This window comes from Mastomys coucha, unplaced genomic scaffold (genome assembly GCF_008632895.1).
Source record: "Mastomys coucha isolate ucsf_1 unplaced genomic scaffold, UCSF_Mcou_1 pScaffold14, whole genome shotgun sequence".
NCBI lineage: Eukaryota > Metazoa > Chordata > Mammalia > Rodentia > Muridae > Mastomys > Mastomys coucha.
Genome location: NW_022196896.1, coordinates 108148496 through 108169041, shown reverse-complemented (window position 1 = coordinate 108169041; position 20546 = coordinate 108148496). Strand labels below are relative to the sequence as shown.

Below are 20546 nucleotides of genomic sequence, written 5' to 3'. Positions count from 1 at the left end.
GCTTCCCAGAGGGAAGACTTAACAGGTGGTGTCTATAGTAGAAACAGCACAATCTCGTGTGTGTGAGTGTGTGTGTGTGTGTATGTGTGTGCACGTGTGCGCACGTGTGCACACATGTTTATACGAATGAGAACCATCAAGGAGTCTGGTCACAGACTCTGCTGTGTCAGTGTTGGCACGAGTCTTCACTTGCTGGTTAGAGCTTCTCTGTGCCTAACTTAAGTTGCATCATTTCTTACATCTCTTGTCCCTTTTGATGATCTGTTGAGAGTGAGAGCAACTTAACATTCTCCATGGGACGATCAACAAACAGAGGAAAGTACTTAACACCACACACACTGGTAGGGAGGTGACCTGCTAGGTTTGCCCTGAGAGCTTCGAGTGTTGCAAACATTATTTCCAGTCTCTGTGTGTTAGAGTAGTGGTTCTAAACCGGTGGGTCGTGACCCCTTGGGGGTGTCTAACTACACTTTCACAGGTGTTGCCTAAGACCATGAAAAACCACAGGTATTTACATTATAATTCATAACAGAGGCAAACTTATAGTTACAAAGTAGCAACCAAAACAATCACCCCCAACAAGAGGAACTGTATTAAAAGATCCCAAAGTTAGGAAGGTGGAAACCTATTATTTTAGAGGGAGGGCCTTGTCCAGGATCACATCCCTGCTCTGGCTGCCTGCAGTAAAGTCAGAGTGACAGGGGAGTCGTGGGAGGCCCTTTGCTTGGATTCAGGTGGTCCATCCTAGTTTGTTCTGTCTCTGGACCACTCTCTTCTCGTTCTAGCCAGATGACTTGTGGAAAATGCAAAACTATCGACTTCCTGCTGCAGTCTATGCTGGAAGTCACCTGCCTTCCCTACAAAATTAAAATGTTTTTTAAGTTGAAGTCGAGAAAAAACAGGCAAGCCCTTCTCTGCAGGCTCTTCTCTCCAAGCTTTTCAGATTCACCTCATTGTAACAATGTACCACTGGTTTTTGAAACATTTGTATCTACCACTCTGATGGGAGTTTTTTGAGGTCGAGGAGGTCGTCTCTTAATTCATTTTGATATCTAGTGTTTCTGTTAGATGCGTATATAAGGACTATGCATTCTATATTTCAAATACATTTTCTCTATGTTATCTAGGTGCCTCTGTCCTCAGCCACTGAGTTCTAGGACTGCAAACCTGTTTCATCCATTGCTTCTGACTTTATTAAAAAAAATAGAATCTGAATCTGTGAAAGAAGAAATTGTTGGACATGCTTGTCTTAAAAACCAGATGCATCTCACATACTCTGTTGGAAATTATAGGATAATCCTGATTTGCAGTATTGACTCTTGCTTTATCAGAAGATATTTGAAGTTAAGGCCTCATTCTAATCAGACTCTAGTGGTCATTCACAAATCTGAGTTCATTAAATCCTGATGCAGGAAACCGGTGTCTGGCTCCAGGGCTGCAAGCCTATGCAATAATGATAGCTGTCCTGTGATCGCTTACAGCAGATGACCCACATAGATAGCTGAGCACTGAATACCCTCAGTTCTAACCATGAGGAAAAGGCAGCATCCCAGAGCCACAAGCTAACCCATAGGTCCTGATGATGCTCATGGAGAGCCAGCATGGCCATTTCCAAGAGAAGTATCATTTTAAGTCTTCTTTGTCCCTACATGAAGGTGACAGGCATTGCTTGCAGAGGACCCAGGAAAGACTACATGTTTCAGGGGTCACCCTCAGAGTTCTAGGACCAGATAGCTAGACGGAAAACCCTAGTTCCACACCAACCCAACTGGAGAGTCACCTGAGCTTCATATCACCTTCTCTGCTGTTAATTAGTGTCACGACCCACCTACCCCTTGAGAGTGTTGAGGGCATTCCCATTACCCCATGAGATGCTGACCTCCACCACTGGGCTCACTATGTCTTGACCACTACATTACACTCTTGATTTTCTATTTTATTTTTCCACTTATATTTTATGTTTTTTTTTTCCTGATGCAGTGTAGTGGAGAAAGTTTTATTTGGGTTCACACTTTGAGGGTACAATCCATCAAGGTGTCCTGGGAAGGCATGATGGCGGGAATGGCTGTAACTGTGGTCAGGAAGTAGAGTGAGAGGAACCCTGGGGCTCGGATTGCTTTTTCCAGAGTTGTTGTTGTTGTTGTTTTGTCACTGAAGCCCATGAGATGCTGCCACTGATATTCGGGGTCCATCTTTCCTCCTCAGATAAATATCTCCAGAAGTAGTTATACCCAAAATTACATTTATTAGATGACCTAAATCCTGCCAAGTTGACAATGGAGATTAACTACTTGGCCTTTTGTGTGTGTGTGTGTGTGTGTGTGTGTGAAGTAACTTTTCAAATGGTTTCTAGTAATGTGAAATGTAAATTGTAGTTTTTCTTTTGACTTATGCATACCGAGTTTTGTAAATAAATGCATTAGGACAACTTGGTACTTCTAAGTTGATACCACTGGCTGTGTTGTTCTATTCTTTGAACATCCTGAGATTTTTATTCTATTATTTCATTCTGCTGATATTTTACCTAGAACATTTTCATGCATGAAGTTGAATTACATGATATTTTTTATTCAATATCTTCCTTGATTTCAGAAGTAGATTTTGATGCCTTGTAAATCACAAAAGCAAACACAAAAAATTCAGACTTTATATTTCCCATATAGGTGAATCATTTAATACCCCCAAACAACTATCTCTAAAAACTCTGGGCAAAATATCATCTGTGACAACTCTGAGACAAGAGCTTCCCTAAAGGGTATTTAATAGTGGCTTCTTTTGTTTCTTCCTGTCTTATTCAGATTTTCTCTATACATTTTTGTTGCCTACTTTATTCTATCTTAAAAAAACCATCATAACTTTTTCATGTTTTCAAATTCATTATCACGGAGTATGCAGAGTTTTTGCTAACACCCGTGTGTGTCACTGGGACCATATCCTCATTTTGTATATTATTGGTTTTTCTTTGACTAGGAGAGCTAACATTCTTCCATTTACAAATATTTTCCAAGCATGGATCCACTGTATCTGTGAACTTATAGTTTCTCCAATTTCTTTTGCATTGATTTTTTTAACACCCTCCCTTTTGATTTTAAAAAAAGTATTCCAAGTTGACTATTCACAGTATACATATATATATATATTTTTTTCTTCTTGATTTTATTAAGAAACCTCACATTTCTGGTCACCCCCAGATCTCTCTGTACATCCCAGGCTGGTCTCAAATTTGCAATACTCTTCCTGTCCCCCTAGTGCTGGGATTACAGGTGTGAGTAACCACCTCCAGCCTTCCATGTATTTCTTAGTGAGATGATAGTGGTATACCAGCTAAGTATTTGCATAGAACACACCTTGCTTGTCTGTGCTACATTCAGATGTGGGAATTGAACCCAGAACCTCATGTTTGGTAGACAAGTGCTCTACCACTGCTATATGTGTCCAGCCCATAGAAAATAGTTGAACTTAGCTAATATAGCCTTACTGCTATTTTTCTCATCTTTATTATTGAAATATCTTGCCATCGTGACCTTGAGTGTCTCCTTAAACTGAAAATTATTTAGGAGAGAAATTTAAAATATATTGGTGGTCTTTTCCTTCTGACTTAACTGCACTATAAATAGATTTGTTTCTTTATCCTATTAATGAGTTTAATTTGCAGAATGTATTTGCCATGATCATTCTGATGAATCCTTATAAATTTCTATGATCACCAGGGAACATGTGTTTCTGTATGTGGGAGACAGTCAGTCAGTCATGTTAGACCAGGCTTTATCAACGAGGTCCTCCAAGCCAGAGCAACTTTAAGCATGTGCTTCAGTTTCTCACAGGTCAGCGGTGAGATAAGTACAGAAATTGATGTAACAGTTTATGACACTCAGCACAATCTAAGGAGGCAGTTTTATACTGATTGGATCTAAAACAATTTGGCTACATATTTTATATAATTTTGTTCTATCCTTTGCCCTGAAAACAAATGAGCAGATTTATTCCAGAGGTTTTGTGCTTTAGAAGAACACTCTAAATGTTTTATTATTGGTGTTCCGGAAATGAATCATGCCAAAAATCTTTATATTTAGCCTTTGTAATGACCAGACTAGGAAAGCCATTTCCGCTCAAAGTAATCTGAGACTTTTCCAGTAGTTGTAAGCACAATGGGCTTCCATTAGAACTTTATTGGGATTTCTTGGAGTCGAAGGGAGTAACTGTAACATTCGAGCTATCTCTCTCTCCAGAATGAGTTATTTGACAGATCTTGGAATCCTACCAATCTGATTGGCTGAGTAGTTTCCTATGGCAGGCATACAGCATGTCCTTTGCACCTGTGCTTCATGGCTCTAAAAAGATATCTCGTGTGGAGCTATTCCACAGTCTTTGATGGCTCACACATTGTAGTCTGCTTTGCAAAATACTCATTGCCCATCCTCTCCTTAATTCTTCTCCTCCTCTTTTTTTTTTTTTTTTTTAACATAAGATCTGAATTCATAAAGTGGGTCATTTGTACACAGCATGTCCAAATTTGTTTCCTCTAACACAGAAGTTTTATTTCTTTCTTTCTTTCTTTTTTTTTTTTGGTGGAGAAGAAAGTTTATTGTAGATACAAGGGAGAGCATGGTCAGAGGCAGGGACATCTGGGGTCGTCCAGAGGGAACACGACCCTGAGCAGAGCCATGTGAGGAGAGAGAGAGGAGAAATGGGAGAGCCAGGAGACTAAGAGGTCAGGAGGGTAAAAGATAGAAAAAAAAAAAAGACCAAGTAATCAAAATATCTGGGTTACATAGGGAAGGGCAGCACAGCCCCTGGGCTGGAGAAGTTTAGGGTAGGGGATCAGGGTATGCCAACCATACTCTGCAACAGGTAGGGACTGAGGAATTCTGGGAGAAACTTGGTGGCATGGTCTACTGTGATGTGTTAAATAGGCACCTCAGTTAGCCATTTGTCCTGGGTTCGAGACCTAACAGTTCCCAGACCTGATAGCTTCTGTTAACCAGGCCCACGGAAATAATAGCTACAACGTGGTGATCACATTGGTGTCTCTGTGCCTCACTGCTGTTAGCATGTTTAACCCATGCAGCGACCTCTACGTAGATATTATCAACACTTTGGTTCCACAGAAGGAAACTGAAACACAGTCTGAGACAAATATCTCTCTCTCTTTCTCTCTCTCTCTTTCTCTCTCTCTCTCTTTCTCTCTCTCTCCTTCTCTCTCTCTCCTAATAAAGCACTGCTGTTATGAGGAGCAAATAAACTCTGTGTGTGTGTGTGTGTGTGTGTGTGTGTGTGTGTGTGCATCCTGACAATCACACAGCACCAATATGATCACCATGAAAGTTTTATTTCTGTGGACGTATACAGAAACAGAATCTCATCCTTGAAGCACAGTGTCATATGCAAATGTGATCACAGCGGTGTTAACAAAGTGAAAAAAAGATAAAGCTGTGCTTCACGGCCTGCTGCTGCAGTCCCAGCAGTAGGAGACTGAGATAGAACAGCTGTGAGCCTAGGACAGCCTGGTCTACAAAATGAGATAGGTGCCAAAAGAAAAAAATTAAATGCTGTAAATATTTACAAAATACCTAGAATAGAAATGGCCGAGGGCCGGGGAGATGGCTCAGTGGGTAAAGGCAGTTGCTGCCAAGTTTTACAGTCTGAGTTTGACTCCTGGGACCCATGCGGTGGCCGAGGAGAACAAGGATGTCGATTTCTCTGTTGACTTCCACATGCATGCTATGGCATGTGCCCCTCTTCCCCATCAAAAAGCAAATGTAAAGAAAGTTAAAGAGATGCTCAAGAAAGGCTTAATCTCTAGCTAGTCAAAAGCACAAACTGATAAAGCTTGACTATTAAAAATTATTTACAAGGCCATATAGATAGTATTCACGTTGTCTATTTTTGTAATAAAAAGTTATAGAATTGTATATAAAAGGCCCTTTATATCTCTGTTCTAAAAAAAGTCATTTATATAATAAAACTTCTAGGAGAAAATCTTGGAAACATTAATGATATTGCCTTTATGTAGTAAAACTAGGATTTCTTTCTGGTTTTTTTTACAGAAAATTTCCTTAATGAGCACATGCTATTTTTTCTTATCATACATCACCAGTATAGTTTGTCCTAAATAAATATGTCCCTAATATGTTATATCCTTTAGGGATGTGCAAAATCTGGCAGATACTTATCTGTTGTATGATCTTATCTTTTAGTCTAAAATAATATACTTATGCTTCCAAATCATACATAAATTTAAAAAAAGATCGAGATAGGAAAAGAAGAAGGCATTTATGCTCATGTTTTAAAGGAGCGAGATCCAAGAGCGAGAGTTGGCGTGCTTCTATATTCAGCAGGGAGATTCAGAGAATGCCAGAGCCGGTAATCCATGGTGGAGCAGAGAGAACTCTCTCCACCGTGCCTATGTTTCCCAAGAAACTTGAATTCAACATATATATATATATATATAACAAAAACGAGACTGCTGGGCGGTGGTAGCTCATGCCTTTAATCCCAGTGCTTGGGAAGCAAAAGCAGGTGGATTTCTGAGTTTCAGGCCAGCCTGGTCTACACAGTGAATACCAGGACAGCCAGGACAACAACGAGAAACCCTGTCTTGAAAAAACAAAAAACAAAAAAACCCCAAACAAACAAAACAAACAAACAAAAAAACCAACGAGACTCTATGACTGGAAAAAGGCTCAGTGTGTGCAAGTATGGGGACAGGAGCTTGGGTCCTCAGCACCCATATAAATATCAGGCAGGCATGGCATCTCTGTCACTCCCACATACATGTAATCTCATCACTCTGATTGTTAAACAAGGAATCCCCGGGGCAAACTGGCTAGCCAGACTAGCTGAATTGGCATACTCTGGGCTCAAGGGTAAGCCTTGCTTCAATTTAAAACGTAGAGAGCAATGGAGGTATATACCTGATGTGATTTCTGGCCTTCGAATGCACATGTACACACATGCACGAATACTTGCATACATACGTGCGCGCGCGCGTGCACACACACACACACACACACACACACACACACATACACAAATACAGGAGAATCTATCTTAGTATTTCCTGATTAGGTGAGTATTTCAATACAACTTATTTTCCCATAGTGACTAGCTAAGATGTAAGATGCAAAAAAGAATTCCTTTGCTGTTGTCCCTGTCAGAAAGATTCTCTCCTCTCTTGCTTCATCTCAGCTTGCATTTTGAGAAGCTCTGATCTTCCCCTTGCTCCTTCACAGGCATCCCTCTGCCACCTCCTCATCCACTGCAGTTGCCTGTTTGATTAGACTTTAATTCTTACTCAACTGCCTGCTCTGAGAGAACATGTCTCCTTTCCCACCCTCATGTCTCCAGCTGTAACCCAACATTTGGCAGACAGTACCTAACTCTGTGAATAGTCACTGAATGAGTTAATTAATCCAGCGTACAATATCATATATATAGTCATAGACAGGTCTCTTCAGCATGTGCATATGTGTGCCTGCTTTGGAAAAAACAGTTTTACTTTTAGATAAGTTAAAATATTTCATTCAAAGTGGGATCTCATGAATCACAGAAATGGTGCCAATTTTGTAAGCAAACTGCTTCAACTCTGCTACATGAGCTGGACTGGGGGAGAAACGCTTTAAAAATAGCAGACCGACCGGATATCCCTCTTGGTGGCTTGGGTTATGTAAAAGTATTCTGGGTTAAGCTGATGCCTCCCAAGGATCGCCGAGCTTTGAGTGGGTTATATAGGGCCTCTTTTCAGCATTGAGCTCTGTTTGTAAATAAGACCAGACTAAGAAAAAAAAAAACTAATCCCAAGAAAATGATAAGATTTTGAAATATATGTCGTTTTTGAATTTTAGATTAGAGGATGGAGTCTTGGCAGTTGTAGGCCATCAGTTGACCCTGTTGCTTTGGGCACATGCTGACACAGTACATTGTGGCACAAGCCTATGGCCGGCAAGTCGTTTGTCTCATGGAAGTCAACAAACAAATGAGAAGTGGTTGGGCTCCAAGTTGTCCTCAATACCACCTGCTATGGCATATAACTATATGTGGGGTTTAGAGAGGAGTTTTCAAAAGCGTGTTTGGTAGGTGGTATTGCTCATTATACCCCAACCCCATATACAGCGAAATCGCTGTTTTGTTTGTTCTGCCCTGGCTTCATGCATATGAACTTTAAGCATTCCCAAATTTTTCTGCGCTTTATTAACTTGATGTGTTACCATTTTGCATTTTAAACTGTTTCGAGACATTAAATTTTTACTGGTAAGGAGGAAAGCAAACCCCAAAAACCATTATAGCAATCAACAATGCACTTGGAAATAAACACAAAATATAGTACACCCACTCGGCCTTTCTTCATAGCAAAGGTAAGAATCACAGCTTCTGAGGCAGGCGCTGAGACCAAGCAGGCACATGTGGAGTCCTGATGAACATTCTAGGTCAAGTGATCATTCCAAATGACATCTCTGGGGAAGAGGATGTTTAGATCCTTCTCTTTTGTTTTATAGATATATGATTAATTTTTCTTTCAGGGCCAGCACTTCTACTAACATAAGCAAGCCTGGAAGTGCCACAGGTGGTAAGCAATTAGTGACTTTAAACATTCCCTAGCTCATCCTGGGCATGTGCCAGGCTAGCTTCCCACCACCCACGTGCACTCGCTGCTCTGACTTTGTTGTTCCTGAAGCTGCCCGTTTCTTCACATGGTAAGATGAGGCTCACTGGCAGGGGTAGAAGGCTGCTGGCCCAGCAATCCTATTGGTCAGACTATTATATGGCTTCCTGTTTCCATTCTGCTACTGTATTTAGTGATAAGGAATAGGAATAATTTAGGTTCATGAAATGACTCCTTAAAAGGGAATTTATTTGAATGAAATGGGGAGTGGGTGGTCCACGGAGACTGAGGAAAAGCTAAATAAGCCAAGCCCCTAAATAAGAATGGCTGTGAGGATGATGAAATAGGAACAGAATGGTGTGTGTGTGTGTGTGTGTGTGTGTGTGTGTGTCCATGCGCACGCTGTTGTTGTTTCACTTGTTGACTGTTGGAGACAGGGTCTTCTGCAGTCTAGGCTGGCACTAATTTGCTGTGTAGCTGAGGATTTCGTTGAATTCCTGATCCTCCTGTCTCAGCCTCCTGATAGCTGCCACTCAAACTCAGATCTTCCACAAGAGCTCTAAGTGCCTTTAGCTACGGAGCCATCTCTCCGGCACAGGTGACGGCTGCAACCAGGCACGGTGTTAAAGATGACTTCATGGCTACAATAGGCTGATGTTATCATACTAATCCAGGAGACAACGCTCAATAGCTCGGCAAAGGCCATCCCCTCTGTGGAGCGGGCTATGACGAACTTTCTAAGTATCTCATTAAAACAGGTTACATCTGTAAAAAATTCATTTTGTAGGAGGTCAAAGTTTCTACTGTGAAGAAGCACAGATAATCGTGGGTTTAGAGTTCAGAGGCGAAAGAGCAGAATTAACCACACTCACTTGTATTCTAAGGCACAGCCAAGCGGGCTTGAGAGGTGTAGTCTGCACGGCTGCTGGGCTGCACACTGCCCTAGACTGCTTACTGCTGTAATTAAACTCTGACCAAAAACAACTTAAAGGAGGAAAGGATTTGCTTGGCTCATACTTCCGGTCAAAGTTGATCACTAAAGGAAATCGAGGCTAAAACAGGAACTTGAAGCAGGGACCACGGAGGGGATGCTGGATACTGGCTTACTCTCTGGATGGCTCTCTAGCTTGTGTTTAGCTAGTTTTCTTTCTTTCTTTTTTTTAATTTATTTTTTTATTAGATGTTTTCTTTATTTACAATATCTCCTTTCCCAGGTTCTCCTCCAAAAATAAAATAAAATAAAACAAAATAAAATAAAAAAAAAAACCCCAAACTAAAACAATCCCCTGTTCCCTCCCCTCTCCCGTTGCTCACCATCCCACCCCCTCCTGCTTCTTGGCCCTGGCATTCCCCTACACTGGGACATAGAACCTTCACAGAGCCAAGGTCCTCTCCTGCCATTGATGACCGACTTGGCCATCCTCTGCTACACATGCTGCTGGAGCCATGAGTCCCACCACGTGTATTCTTTGGTTGGTGGTTTAGTCCCTGGGAGCTCTGAGGGTACTAGTTAGTTCATATCGTTGTTCGTCCTAAGGGGCTGCAAACCCTTCAGCTCCTTGGGTCCTTTCTCTAGCTCCTTTCTTGGGGACCCTGTACTCAGTCCAGTGGATGGCTGTGAACCTCACTAATTTTCTTATATAGCAAAGGACCACATGCCTAGGTGTGTCACTGCCCTAAGTGAGCTGGGCCTTTCTGCATCAATTAGCAATCAAGACAATTCCCCTCATGATGCCTACAAGCCCCTCTGACCTAGGCAGCTTTGCAATGGGGTCTCTCCTTTCAGATGACACTACACTATTTTGAATCGACAATTAAAGCTAACGAGAGCAAGTGCTGTCATCTTCAGTTTACTCACCTGGGAAGCTATTCACAGGAGAATAGCTTTTCGATTTCAGCAACCAAACCCACCACCCTCATAATGAATAAATACGAAAAATTAGTGGCTGAGAAAACTTATAGACGCAGAGCCTTCTCTGTTTAGACCAGCTCGGTGATTTATCCAACAGAAAGAGCATGGCAGGTCCACAGGTAAGAGCAGGGGAGAACCCGAGGAAGCTTGCCTGTGTCTTTTTTGAAGGTGAACTTTGTTGAACAGACTCCCAAGTAAATCATTTACAGTGTGCCAGCTGGTGCATGCCAGGGCAGTTGGCATTTGCCTTCTGCGTTCATATCAGAAGGTGGAGAACGTATGTTCATGCCAGCTTCTCTGAGTTCTTGGTCTGTATCTGTGGTACCTCAAGAGGGGTCTCCCTGATGCTTTGCTCCAACAGGGACAAATCGTGACTTCCCATATTTTCGTCTGTCATAAGGCTTCAGGTCTTAAGGTTGTTTCTATTTCTAGTCTGTCGATTTCGCCATTCTTGCTTCTGAGCTTATACTGCAGCCATCACATAATCACTTCAGAGGTTAAGACACTCTCAAACTATCAACTCACTGGGCAGTGTGATGGAAGGAAGTTGGGCCTGTTTGGGCATATGCCCATGACTTACACGAGGATGGCACTAAAGAACCCTAGAGAAAAGTATGAGGCTCAGTGTCCTGCTAGGGGAGACGCTGCTGGCATTAAGGTCAGCCTCTGAATCCAGCAACGACATCACCCCTGGGCTACAAGGACCCTCTTGCGTCTGTTACCATAGCAACCGCCACATACTCCCTGCTTGTTCCTCACCTGTGCTTCTCCGTGGTGCACGTGATTACATTATGGCCTGAATAAAAGGTAGAGACCCCCCCAATGCCTTCCCTCTTTCCCCTCCTTCTTCTCTTCCTCGCTCCCCCCCACCCCAGTAAACCAGGAGGGACTTGATTTACTCATGGGACTGTGATGGTTGATCTGTCCGGATATGAGCTGCTTTCTAACACAACAAACAGGATGGGATAAGACAGAAGTGGTAGGAAAACAGAAAGTTGCTTGGCGAAATACTGAAAACTCTCTTCTAACTATTGGAAGGATTTAGAACCAACATCATCATCCTGCCCTGATGCTGGGTTTGAACCTAACTCATTCCCAATTCACAGCTGTCACAGCTGTAAAGGGACACTTGAAATAGTGGGCGGATTGAAGTGTCCTTTCTCACTATACTTGGCTGCTTCCTGATCATCACAAGGGCATAATGAATAGAGTCCATGTTTATCTGTGGTCTTTAGATTTGTGTTTCATCTAGAGACTGTGTTCTAAGAAAATACTGGCACCATTCAAGATAAGATGGCTTATTTTGGGTCAGAACTGATACAAGTTAAAAAAAGAAAAAAGGATGGACATATCATTCCAGAAGTAATACTGGACAAATTGGCTACTGAAGAAGTTTTTACTTGCTGAGCTTCACTATGTTTATTTTGGGAATTAAAAAAAAAACCAGCTGTCAGTTCCCAGCCAATCATATTTTTCATTAGATATAAAAAGAATATTAACTCTGTATATGTGTAATATTAGTTGTACTCGCAAGATAGGATTTTCAGTAATTGCATTTTCTTTTTGCTTAGCCCTACTAAAACTTTATTATTTTACAAATGTAACTTGTGGCACAAAAGGTTTTATACTAGTTATATTTAATGGCTTTCACTATATGAATCTATTCCAAAAAGCAGCTAGGAAGCAAGAAAAGTTGTTATTGGTATCACTATTAATATCAGAAAATTTGATTAAGTGGTACTAGTGTATAAACATGATAGAAAGTGATGCATTTCCTTTTAAGGAATATTTAATGTTGAGAAAATGTTCATAATACAGTATAACCAACCCAGCAAAGGTAAGGCTTAGGGCTTGACTTGGTAACCCCATCACTACAAAAAATAATCAGGATACTAAATGCCATATGTCACGTGATCTAATTCGTAATTGTGATGTGTGTGATGTGTGTGGGGTGTATGAGTGTGTGTATGATGAATGTGTAGGGGGTATGTGTGAGATGTGTGTGGGGTGTATAATTGTGTGTGTGTTATGAATGTGTAGGGGATATGTGTAAGATGTATGTAGATATGTAATTTGTGTGTGTGTGTGTGTGTGTGTGTGTGTGATATGTAAGTGTGATGTGTATGTGATAGCTTGTGTATGATAGCTATGTGAGTGTGTGTTAAATGTGTGGGTGTGTGAAGTGTGATGTGCGTGTGTGTGTGTGTGTGTGTGTGTGTGTGTGTGCTATAGCTGCATGTGTGTGCCTGATGGCTCTGTGTGGGTGGGGGTGTACATGCCCATGTGAAGGGGTAAGGAGGCTAGAGGAGGATGCTGGGGTCCTGCTTTATTACTTACTCCCTTGGAGTTCTCACTGTACCCAGAGCTCAGTGATTTTCAGCTAGGCAATCTGTCAGTCTCTGTCACTCGCCTGTGTCCAGCTCACATGCCGAGGTTTCAGCTATGTATGGTCACGCTCACCTCTGTTAGTTCTTTCTTTAATGAGTGCTGGGGATTTGAACTCAGGTCCTTGTGCTTTGTATAGCTAGTGCTCTTACCCACTCAACCATCTCCTAGGCTTCCAAATGATCAACATTAGCTATCAGTCAGGTCTAGCTCTGTAATCAACAAGTATGTTAGTTGAGGTATTCTAAAGCCCGTGAAAGTGATGATGTCACCGGCGGAGCTTTAGCAACATTGTTTGCATGGGATGGTGGAAGGTCAGGAACCTTCTCAGTTTTAATGGGGACGGCGCTCAGGGAGGATGCTGTTTCTGCTGACAGTTTCCAATGAAGTTATTAGAAAAATACCAGCAGCAAAGAATGCACTGGATAATATTTTTGAAAGTAAGAAACTCCTTAATACATTCCAGGAAGTCCTGGTCACAAGACAACAGGGGCATTTCAGGAGCCTGAGAAGCACATTCGGACAGCTGCTTCAACTTGCTTTAACTGACCTGGTGAAGCTTTCTCGTCTCTGCAATACCTGGCATCTGTGGAATGCTTGACTGGGCACAGAGTGTACTTAACTGCAGTGTTTTCTGTAGATAAGGGGGGGGGGAGGTTTATCTGCCACATTTTATGACTGAGGAAATGGAGAGCCTTGGAATTTGAGTGACTTGCCCAAAGCCATCAGAACAGCGGTCCTCTCCTGGTACCCCATGAAGGACTCTTCCCAAGGCTGGATGCTGCCTGTCTTGTAGGTCATAGCGCCTCGGATGCTTCTACCTGCTTGCCTGCCTCTGTAGATCTGGGGATGAAGCCCCTTCAGGTCACATGTTGTCTGTGTTCTGTCTCAGATAGGCCTGAGTAGGCTACAGAGAGTGGAAAATAGCCTGTGGGCTCAACCCCAGGTAGGTACATGCAGTATTGAAGAAATCCACAAGCTGGTTTCCACCAACTACTACACAGCACCTGCCCAGAACGTGTGCCATCTTTCTGTGAGTGGGAACCTTCATGAGCTCTTTCCTTCATGACATTTCAGACATTACTTGGCCCTAGTATTAAACACTGTGTGAACTGTGTTTTCTCGGGGTGGTCAAATATAGAAGATCCAGCTCACACGGGTATAAGCTACCAGCAAGAGTTCGAGCTGGAGCACAAGCTTTGGGGAGGAGGCGCAAGTGCTGTCCAGAGGCGCTGCTTATTCCTCTCCAAACTTACTGCTAGCCCTATGTACTTCACTCTGAAGGTAAACTGTAGTTTTTAAGTCAGTGAAATCGTCCTACTTTTGGCGCCTGCACTAAACAGGTTGCTGCTCTTCCACAGAGTTCTCCATTCACCGATCCCGATTTTTTCTCCTAATTTTAACTCAAATTGTACTTTTTCCATATTTACCCCCTCAAGGAATGGATCATTTATTGTCTGGGTTCTTATCCAGGCCTGACTCTTAGCCACATGCTCCAGGAGGATGAGGGGGAAACATTTTAAAACTCTTTGTTCCCAGCACGTAGCACTCTGCCTAATGCCCAGCAAAGATATGAGGAAGTATTTGAATTTTGGCTTGTTCATCTGACAAACATAGTTCTCCTAAATGCCAAAGGATTTGAAGAACTCGTTGTTCTTCGTTGATATCTTGGTTTTAGCGTTTAACTGAATAGTAACCCAGTCCCACAACAGCTCATTGAAGGCTAGAAATACCAGCTGTGAAGCTAAGAGCTGGAACCGTCATGACAAATAAAGCATGACACCTGTCTTCATGGATGTGCATGAGATCAGTGGCGGCACGGGTTAAACCATTTCTATGAGGCAGAGAGAAATCATATTTCAGCAAATAAAAGGATTTGGATGCTGATTTCAATTAAAAGGAAAAAATGGTGTCAGGAATAATTTGTTTCGACAGCAAAGCATTTTAAATTTCAATTTTATCTCAAACATCTCGTAGCTATTTAAGCGATAGGGTACTGTCTCATGCTCCTTTTCAGTTATCTAGAAAGATTCCTCAGATGTCCCCATTATACACTCACTTCTTCTATTAACCAAGAATGTTCTCGGATCAGATTTTTATCTGTGAATTGGAAATATTACTTTGCTATCTGGCTATCAGAAATCCAAGACATGGTGTTGGGCATTTGACAGGAAAGTATCTACTTTATTAAATGATTATTATCATTAAGAGATAACTTAAGTACAGGTTTATATTCATTTCTATTTTAGCATTTCTATTTAGTGTGTGTGTGTGTGTGTGTGTGTGCACACGCGCGTGTGCACACACGTGCATGTACATGCATGTGGAGGCCAGAGGTGAACCCTGTACTTGGTTCCTCAAGTGACATTGACCTTGGTTTGTTACACATGGTCTTTCCATTGATCTGTAGTTTACCCATTAGGCTAGGGTAGTTGGCATGTGAGTTCCAGGAATCTGTTTCTCTGCCATCCACATGCTGGGATTGTAAACGTATGCACCCATACCTGGCTTTCTTGGGTGGTTCACATGGCTGGAGCTTGCGTTTTGATGCTTGCATAGTGAGTCCTTCGAAGATTAAGCTATTTCTTTAGTTACTTCTAAATAACTGGAAATACAAAGTATGCCCGGTGGGATAGCTTTCTTCAGTGATACATGACATCAGTCTACAATGAGGTCTTCTGTAGAAACTTGAAAAGTGTTTTCATAATAATCAACAACACAAAATATGTACCAGTTTACCAGTGGATGGAAAAGTAGGCAAAGCAAAACTCTAGAAAGGAAGAGACCAAACTAGTAGCGATGTTGTCTTTAGAAAATAAGATTACAGTGGATTTTGTTTTCACTTTTTAAGCACATCCAACTTATTTTGAAATCCAATATGCAAAGTCTTTGACTTTCTCCATATTATACATAAACACACAGCATAAAATGATCCCCCAGTCAAACAAAGATAATAAACATCTTGCCTTGTTACTTTGACTCCCCATGAAAACTTTGTCATTTGATCCAAAGGGTGAAGAGGATTACAGACTTTTCAACTTCCTACTTACGGAGCCTTTTCCTTGGGAAGTTCACACAACAACAAAAATATCATGATGGGAAAAAAAATTCCAGTGACCTGACTGTTTTGTCTATGTTATGACAAATCTCCCCAGTGTTTCTAAACATGCTTGAACTCATTTTTAAACAGTGGAATAGGTTGTCTGAGAGGCCAATTTGGAGAGACAATCTAATTAAGAAATGTAGATCTTGATGACTAAAACTGGAAACTTTCTGGCTTACTCCCTATCCTAGTTAGGGTTACTACTTCTATGATGAAACACCATGATCAAAACAAACTGGAGAAGAAAGGGTTTGGTTGGCCTACACTTCCACATCCATCACACACCATCACTGAAAGAAGTCAGGACAGGAACTCAAACAGGGCAGGAACCTGGAGGCAGGAGCAGAGGCCATCAAGGGGTGCTGCTTACAGGCTTGCTCCTTATGATTTGCTCGGCCTGCTTTCTGGTGAACCCAGGATCATCACCACCAGGGTGGCCCTACCTACAGTGGGCTAGGTTTTCCCTCATTATCACTAATTAGAAAAATGCCCTACATGCTTGTCAACAGCCAGATCTTTTGTAGGTATATTCTTTATCAACGATTCCTCCTCTCCAGTAGCTCTAGCATGTGTCAAGTTGACATTAAACCAGCCATCACACTCTCCAGTCTGCTACCATGTCGATGAAGCATTTCTGTAGCTACAAATATCATTCATTTGTGTGTTGTTCTAGTTCTGGGATTACACCAAGGGCTAAGAAAGAGCACTACGATTGAACTATATCCCCCAATCTTATATTCTAAATAACTCCGAAGACTACACATTTTAAAACCAATTCTACATTGCAGTGAAAAAAATACTGAAAAAAACTTTAACCACACCCCATATATGTGTATATATGGATATATGTGTGTATATATATATATCACACATACAATACCTATTATGACATAAGGAAATATTCTTTATTTTTATTTTGTGTGTATCAGTGTTTTGCCCATGTGTACATCTCTGCCCCCACATGTGTGCCTAGTCTCCACAGAAGCCAGAAGATGGAATCAGATCCCTTAGAATTGGAGTTACAGATGGTTGTGAGCCATCATGTGGGCACTGGAAATTAAACCCAGGTCCTCTGGAAGAGCATGTCCAGTGTTCTTAACTGCTGGGCCATTTCTCCAGCCCCAGTGGAAATACTTTCCTTGGTCTGATATTAAATGCATAGAGCTGAGCTTTTAAACTTCTTTCTCTGTGTGTAATGGTTATCAAGTTAGCTCCAGGGAATACAGTTGTAGAACCGGATTGGGCAAAGCTGTGCTGATCTAGAGGGCTTCTTTATTTCTTTGATTCTAAGATGTCTTTTACTCCCTCACACCTCTCTAGTGGCCTTTCATCCTCTCTGCTTTGGCGCCACGTTCAGCAAATTCAGATCCTTCCCAATGAGGCTGAAGAGACGTAGGCAGTGAGCAGTACGTCAGCTAGACAAAGGGAGGGCACTGTGTGTGTGGCTCATTCGAAAGCCACTCTGCTAGTCACAGGTAGTTCAATGGTTGTTGTGCCTGCCACATAGATGCTTTTCACTGTCTATATTTTTAAAAAGCTAGGTTTTTATGTGTAAACACTAATGTTATCCATAACCAGTCATGCACAACCCTGTGGACTTAACCCATCAAGTTAGGGTTTGAATATGGTTTGTTACTCAGAACTCATGGGAGAATTTAATCCCCAGTCTTATAGTAATGCTATTAATGATGGACACTTGATTTATAACTTTGACAATGACTTTTTATAAAAAAAAATCACACTGTTCTTCCCATGGGTATGACCGTATGGACTGACCCCTACCTAATCCACTGGAAAATGTATACAAAAGTTACTCCCCAGGTCAGGGCCTATACATAGAAATGTGTCTTGTCCCAATTAATATGTCCTACTCAGTTTTTGAAGACATGGTCTAAAGAAGAACACTGAAATATCTCATCAATGTTTTTATAGTAATTATATATTTAGATAATATGCATGCATTGAGATATATGTTCAATCTAACTTACAAGTTGTCTTGGATATTTAAATAAAACTTAGAAAAATTGCAGCATGGTTTTACATGGTTCATAGGTAATGGCTCACATCATATTCCTATTGTACGACAGACACACAGCTGTTTATGCCTCTGAAGTTCTCATTCTGTGTGAAGTGGAAATTTACCAAGCCGATATAACCTAGTTCAGCCTTAGCCAGAGCAAACACCTGAAGCCAGAACCTTAATTAGCAGATGCAAAGGAGGAAACTCTGGGAAGAAGGAAAGATTGACATAGATGCTTCAGGAAGACAACAAATGGTGATTACACGAGATAAATGCAGAACGCAGAGTGAAAGCCTGCCTTAACAAAGCTATACATACTTCATCACAGGAAAGTCAGGCTTGTCGGATGCTGTGCCCTAAGGTCAGCAAACTGTCTTCTGAAACACAGAGACTCTTGTTATAGATGTTCCCAATTCCTAAGGGGGAGTAACACTGAGAACTTTTGTTATAGACTCCGGTTAAAGCTAAGGTTATCCACTATGATTACTGCAGAAGGTTCACCACCTTCTAAGCATCATTGGTAGCCTTTCATCTATGTCAAGAGTTTGGTCAAAGGTCAGGGCACACTATATTCACAAGAAACGTTCAGACAAGGAACAAGGTATTACGGACAATATTTATATCCCCCCTCCCAAATCTATGCATTAGAGCCAAGCCCCTTAATGTGGTAGTGCTTGAACCATGAGAGCAAAGTCCTTGTGATGGGACTAGTATCCTGACAAGATGACAACAGACAGCTATGTTGCTCTGTCTTCATGAAGACACAAGAAGTTGGAATGCTGCAAGGCAAGAGTAGGGCTTTCAGCATCCTTTCGACATTTCATACCTAGATCTGGGACTTAATGATCTCTGAGAACTATGAGAAATAAATATCTACTTAAAGTATCTTGTCAAAACATCCCATGGTGACTAAGACATACAGAAGCAGATGAATTTTCTACAAAACATGAAAACATTACAAACGTGACTTTTCCCTCCAGACTACACCTTTCTCATGTAAGACTTCCCATTCTTTATAGGTATGTCTAGGTTTGTGTAGGACAAGCACGTGATCGCCACAGGCACCTCTTAAGTGACTCCATGTGTGCCCAGGGTACTTATTCAATGAACCTGGCATCAGGAGTTCACTTCATTCACCTCAGAGTCTCACCACAGTCTTTAAGCCACTTTGGCTTTTTAGACATGGGGGCCCTCTGAGTGCTTAAGTAGAAATTCAGGGCCACTCTGAAAGGGCCACTCAGGTAGATGGCTGTTCCATTAAAATGGCATCATCCTAGTTTCCCCTTGAACTGAAAAAGGAGTTGAGGTAAATGAGCTATGGCAAAGGTTGTTATGATTAAGAGTTTAGGCGGAAGCCAGATATAAACCTTGTGGAACAAAAATACTCTCCACACTGTGTGTTTTCACAGGGCTCAGGAAGTCTTTTCCTCCATGATGGATGGCTGTTCATTTGGCTGAATGCCACAGTGCAAGTATGGTCAGCTCCAAAGGGATGCAGGAATGCAGGGCGTTCTCCAGCTAGACAACCCTGCAGTTGGAAGAGTAAGCTGATTAAAGCTTTTGGGACATTAGTCAACTGCAATACTGAGCAAAGCCAATCTCACAGTTAACATCAGGAAGTCCATATTGCACACTGGCAAATACAGCCAAAACAATAGGGGAAGTATGAAGATAAACTCCATTCAATTCACTGCTTTTCCTAGGATTCTACTCAAAACCAACCAACTGCTTATCCTCAGGAAAGTCCTCAAAGAGAGAGACCCTTGGCTTAATATGAGGGGAGAGTGGGCGGCTGTGCTGTGTTGATTCTGACCTCTGTCTCACCAAAATAAAAAAAAAAAAAAAAAAAAAACAAAACCCTGCTATATTTGGAAAAAGCAGCAGGAGGAGTCAGAGGAAGGTGACCCTGGGAACATGAAAAGAAACTTGTTTTCTTCCTTCTTAGTTTATTTGGACTGATTGAATAAATTACCTTGGTCTTGGTAATTTGTAAATAATAAAAATTTATTATTCACATTTTGGCGACTGAGAAGTTCAACATGAAGATGATAATGGATTCAGTGTCTGGGGATGCCTTGCTCTCTGCTTTGACAAAGGCATCTCGTACAGTCTTATACAGTGTAAAGCAGGCATGCCCTCTTTTTAAAAGGACACTCATGAGCTTCTTCCCTCATAAATACATCTCCTCTCAAAGGCCCCATTGTCCAATACTGTCACCCTGGGACAGTATTTTGCTTTGAGGGGGACAGAGACATCTGATTGGGGAGAGATGCCTAGGAAGCCCCAGAACTACTTTGTTCTGTAGCTCTAACGGGCTGAGACTGGCTGGGTGACGAGAGGAGACACTTCCTTCCTCTGGTCTCCCTCACATTGTCTCCTCCTGAGAGAGTCAGCAGACAGAAGACTCAGGACCTTGAGATAAAGACCAAGAATCAGGATGGTGCTATAGCGACTGGTAAAAATGCTCAAGATGCAGCCAAAGGCACCATGAGAAAGAAACATATGTAAGGATGGAAAACATGTA

General features: G+C 41.7%; 1 protein-coding gene across 1 annotated transcript in view; it reads right to left on the bottom strand.

The window, feature by feature from the left end:
• Col4a3 (collagen type IV alpha 3 chain) overlaps window positions 1–20546 on the bottom strand; it is a 127515-nt gene that overhangs the window by 98754 nt on the left and 8215 nt on the right. The window lies entirely within an intron of this gene.